Source organism: Erpetoichthys calabaricus, chromosome 12, assembly GCF_900747795.2.
Source record: "Erpetoichthys calabaricus chromosome 12, fErpCal1.3, whole genome shotgun sequence".
NCBI lineage: Eukaryota > Metazoa > Chordata > Cladistia > Polypteriformes > Polypteridae > Erpetoichthys > Erpetoichthys calabaricus.
Genome location: NC_041405.2, coordinates 33,852,025 through 33,858,024, shown reverse-complemented (window position 1 = coordinate 33,858,024; position 6,000 = coordinate 33,852,025).

The following is a 6,000-nucleotide window of genomic DNA, read 5'->3' as shown; positions in this document are numbered from 1 at the left end:
GGCAATGAAACTGAAGCAACAAATTTCAAAAGTTTATAAACATCCCTGGAAAATAAGAAAGTCACCATGGATATGAGTCTATTGTCTACCATGTGAACAACATTTGTATCTAGCAGCCAAATAGTTTCATTGGCATGTGTGGTGTGATTTGGACACATGTGAGTGCACAACTGTACTTGTGTTTAGAAGGAGGCCAGCACATGATCAGGAAGACATATCCATCCTGGTTCAGTCTGGTTGTGTTCTTTATTCTTAGTTTAAGTTACTTTATATGTCCTCTTTATTAAATTTGAAGTATGTATATCATCTTTATATATGTTCAATTTATATTATTTCATTATTATGCAGTTAGTTTCTATGTATGACATGTGTTCCCCTATTTTCCTTGTGCTTTTTGGGTGGTTATAATTTTGGCATCAGTGTCTTGGATTAGATTTTTTACATCTTTTTCATCAGAACATTAGAACGATCTAGACAAGAACAAGCCGTTCTTTCTTTCTGCTTAATTCCTCCAAAATAGCATCAGGTTGAGTTTTGAAGTTCCCTACAGTTCTACTGTCTACCACACTACTTGGCATCTTATTCCATGTGTCTATGGTTCTCTGTGTAAAGAAAACAACTTCCTAATGTTTTTGTGAAATTTATCCTTAAGAAGTTTCCAACTGTGTTCCCATGTTCTTGCTGAACTCGCTTAAAATAACAGTCTTGACCCACTGGACTATTTCCCTTCATAATTTTAATCAAATCAATCATGTCTTCCCTTAACCTTCATTTGCTTAAACTGAAAAGTCTCAGCTCTTTTAATCTTCTTCATATTTCATCTCCTGTAGCTCTGGAATGAGTCTACATACTCTTCTGTGGACTTGCTCAAGCACTGCTGTGTCCTTTTTGTAGCCTGGAGAGCAAAACTGTACAGAGAACTCCAAATGTGGCCTCACCAGTGCGTTATAAAGCTTGAGCAGAACCTCCTTGGACTTGTACTGTACACATATAACCTAACATTCTGTTAGCCTTCTTAATGGCTTCTGAACACAGTCTGGATGTTGGTAACGTAGAGTTTGCTGTGACTCCTACATCTTTCTCATAAGGTATATGTACTCTCGATTTTCAGACACCCCATTGTGTATTCAGATCATTTTTACTTCCTATGTATAGAACTTTACACTTATTTACATTTAACTTCATCTGCCTCAAATCTGCTCAATCCTATATGCTGTCCAAGTCCCCCTGTAATGATTGAACAGATTCCAGATTGCTGTATCTGCCATTCCATCCAGTTTGGTATCATCTGCAAACTTAACCAGGTTGTTACTTATTTTCCTATCCAAATCATTCATTTATATTAAAAATAGCAGCGTCCCTAGCACTGACGCCAGTGGAACACCACTCTTAACATCAGCCAATTCTGATAGGGTTCCTCATACCGTAACCCTCTACTTCCTGTGTCTTTTCCAGAAGCAGCTTTGTTTTTCTGGGTGTTACCATTTTAAGCATCAATTGTTATAGCATTACTAAGTAACAACCCTTAGAGATGCACGGAGCTGATAGGATAAATTGTTGCCACAATGTAGCTTAGCAGTCAACCGAGTTTGTGGATAATTCAAAAGAAACATCTGCGTGGACTTTTGTGATCTTCTTTAGAGTTACAGACCATTTTTTTGAGCTTTGACATTGATTCCTTGTATAACCTTCAGGTTTGATTAAAGATTTTGCACATTTTCTGTTATTTGTAACTTTTCTCCTCCAGGTCACCTCCATTAACCTAGTTTGCCTTCTAGAATTTCATTTTCCATTCTTTCTATCTTAAAGTCAGTATGCAAATAGAAGTTATGGAGCCATAGCAGAATTAAAGGCATATTTTCAGTAGATATCAGATTTATAATTTGACCTAATAAAAGTTTCTATTCAGTAAGGTAGCACAATAACACTGATAACACATCTCCAGAAGGTCTGGTCACTGTTCTTTCTATGTTCTTCCTGGGTCTACATGGTTACTTGCATCAAAAAAGGGTGCAAAATGTGTATCATTAGTGATTTTTCTTCTTTCTGGGTAATTGAATGTAGGTGTATGCCCTGCAGTAGACTGGCACCCCATTGTATGCAGTGCTGCTTGGTTATAATGCAGCTCTCTATAGATCCTATACTGGAGAAAACAAGTTAAAAAAAATGCATGAATGAATGAAACATTTTCAGTAGCTTCTTCTCCCTAAAGTCTTCTGAATGTTCACTTTGGGTTAGTTTTCTGTATTCCTGTCATAAAGATTGCTCAGCGCTCCACTGATTTACCCATCTATTCCACCTGGATGTTTGAGACATTTACCATTTACATCTGTCAGGATGCAACACCATTGGGACTCACACTCTTACTTCTATACCTGCTTGCAGCAAGAGCACACTCTCAAATGTTTTTTTTTTTTCTTTTTTTTCCTGTATCTTCTATGTGGGCGTCACAACTTCAATCCATACTGCATCTTTAAAATGTGAATTTATTTGGATTACATTGCTTGAACTGCAAATGCAGTCACTCTCATTGCCAAGAGCATTTTACTGAAATGAAGAGTGTGAGCTCTGCACCAGTACCTGCCAGGTTCACCTAAATCATTCAAAATGAAGGTGAGGACAACTTGCTCAAGGACACATATGGAATGGATTCAGGATCTGAAGCAGGAGCATCGTTCTTTAATCATCAGCCACTTTCTGCCCTCGATGACCTGCTGCGTCTGTGAGAATTGCCAGTAAAATGTGTGACTTTATGCCACGTGTAGCAGGACTTATCGATGCATAACAGCAAAAATGACGGCTTTGGGTTATTTCTTATGTAACAGCCATCTGTTAAAAAACTGTAAGTGATAGTCTGCAACATAGGCAGTAATTGATTAGCCTTTCAAGATCTACTTAACAAAGCCTTGTGAATTTCATTCATGTAGCTTATTACAGGAGTGGCTAAGTGGTATGACATAGCTCTTGGGTCCTAAATTTGATTATCCTCTCAAGAGTCCCACTGGCTCATCAGGCAGTCAGGCTAAAATACTACTTCAGTGTGCCCACCTTATGATAGCACGGGAGTTTTGAGAATGTTACTACTGTTTTAATCTTCATGTGATGTTGTTCAAGGTGAAAGTGAGGGTTTATTTGCATCCCACCTATTGCTTTAATACTGTGCTGGTATAGACGAGCCATCTGAGGGCTACATTTTGTGTTTTATTTCCTAAAGTTTAAACCCACTCTGAAAAACTATGGCATATAACATTAAAAAGAATTCAGGAAAAAAGTGATGTTTGGCCAACTAACATGTTCTCTCAATAGCTATTTCAATGTGGTTACAGATCTAGTTTTCAGATGTGGACCTGATAAAACCACAGTGAAAAATATTATGGATTTGAGTGGGAGTGTAACAAAATGGTGTGCAGCTTCTAAAAGATTAAAGATATGTGGGTTACAAGGTAGAGTAAGTGTGTTGCGTGTGAAGAACAGTAATGTAAGGCCAGAATTCAAACCCATAATAAAAAATACTAATGCTGAAAATGTACCATCCAGCTGGTAGTAGTGCTAGTAGTAGAGTGGTAGTGGAAGTCGTATTGTCATGTGTACAGAGTACGGTGACATTTTTAGTTGCATGTCCTACCAATATGAAACACATCCCCTCCATTCTTTGCCATGATAAAATACAAAGGTATTAAAATACAGAGCTTTATTTTAATTAGGAGAAAATACAAATAAGATTACCTGATCTAAAGCGGATTCAGAAAGTATTCAGACTCTTTCAATATCTGCACACTGTATCTTGTTTTATAGGTTTAATTTTAAATGGGTACATTACATTTGTACACTCAGTAACCCATTATGACAAACTGAAAATATGTTTTCAAAAAAGTTAGCAAATTTATTAAAACTGGAAAAGCCGTTGGTCCAGATGACATACCTGTGGAAGCATGGAGGTGTTTAGGAGAGATGGCAGTGGAGTTTTTAACCAGATTGTTTAATGGAATCTTGGAAAGTGAGAGGATGCCTGAAGAGTGGAGAAGAAGTGTACTGGTGCTGATATTTAAGAATAAGTGGAACGTGCAGGACTGTAGTAACTATAGGGGGATAAAGTTGATGAGCCACAGCATGAAGTTATGGGAAAGAGTAGTGGAAGCTAGGTTCAGAAGTGAGGTGATGATTTGTGAGCAACAGTATTATTTCATGCCAAGAAAGAGCACCACAGATGCAATGTTTGCTCTGAGGGTGTTGATGGAGAAGTTTAGAGAAGGCCAGAAGAAGTTGCATTGCGTCTTTGTGGACCTGGAGAAAGCATATGACAGGGTGCCTCAAGAGGAGTTGGGGTATTGTATGAGGAAGTCAGGAGTGACAGAGAAGTATGTAAGAGTTTTACAGGATATGTACGAGGGAAGTGGGACAGTGGTGAGGTGTGCAGTAGGAGTGATGGATGCATTCAAGGTGGAGGTGGGATTACATCAGGGATCGGCTCTGAGCCCTTTCTTATTTGCAATAGTGATGGACTGGTTGACAGACGAGATTAGACAGGAGTCCCAATGGACTGTGATGTTTGCTGATGACATTGTGATCTGTAGTGATAGTAGGGAGCAGGTTGAGGAGACCCTGGAGAGGTGGAGATATGCTCTAGAGAGGAGAGGAATGAAGGTCAGTAAGAACAAGACAGAATACATGTGTGTAAATGAGGGGGAGGTCAGTGGAATGGTGAGGATGCAAGGCATAGAGTTGGCGAAGGTGGATGAGTTTAAATACTTGGGATCAACAGCACAGATTAATGGGGATTGTGGAGGAGAGGTGAAGAAGAGAGTGCAGGCAGGGTGGAATGGGTGGAGAAGAGTGTCAGGAGTGATTTATATCAGCAAGAGTGAAAGGGAAGGTCTACAGGACGGTAGTGAGACCAGCTATGTTATATGTGTTGGAGACGGTGGCACTGACCAGAAAGCAGGAGACAGAGATGGAGGTGGCAGAGTTAAAGATGCTAAGATTTGTATTGGGTGTGACGGGGATGGACAGGATTAGAAATGAGGACATTAGAGGGTCACTTCAAGTTAGACAGTTGGGAGGCAAATTCAGAGAGGCGAGATTGCGTTGGTTTAGACATGCGCAGAGGAGAGATGTTGAGCATATTAGGAGAAGGATGCTAAGGATAGAGCTGCCAGGCAAGAGAAAAAGAGGAAGGCCTAAGAGAAGGTTTATGGATGTGGTGAGAGAGGACATGCATGTGATGGGTGTAACAGAACAAGATGCAAAGGACAGAAAGATATGGAAGAAGATGATCCGTTGTGGCAACCCCTAACGAGAGCAGCCGAAAGAAGAAGAAGATCATCATATCTTATCACATCACTGCCGTATCCAGGTAAGAGCGGCGTCATTAGCATCCTTAAGATCTTCATCGGTACATGTAGGGCCTCGTGAACATTCAAGGAGAATGTGGTCCATTATTTGGGTGGGCTCACCACAGGGACATTCAGCACTTGTGAGGCCCCATCTAAATAGGTTGTCCCTTGTTTTGCCCACCTTGTTTCAATATGTATAATAAAAAGATCAAGGGCTAATCTGAAAATAGCAGCTCTGTATATAGTCCCTTATTATACACACTTGTGTACCCACATACTTACCAGCCTGTTACATTATGAGCTCCACATGGAGATCACAGCTCCCTTGTTAGAAGTTTGCTGGATTTTCCCGGGACAGTGATATTCCTGTTTGTCACTGTGAAAGGAAATTTAACTGCTTGCAAGCTACTAAGGATTAAAAGCTGGTTTATTACAACGGCAGGTTACTCATACTTGCGTCTGTCATAAGATAAGGTGAAGTAAGCTGAACTTGGGTAAGTTCCTGTAAAGGAACGCGTCAGTTAGACACAGGAAAGATGACCTTTCCTTTTAAAAGGGGCCCCTCTTGAACTCGTATACAAAAAAGAAACGCTTGGCTGATTTGGGGAAATGTTTAGATGCTCTTTCATAAGTAAGAGGGAGGGAGGAAAATGAAAATAAAAAGCCA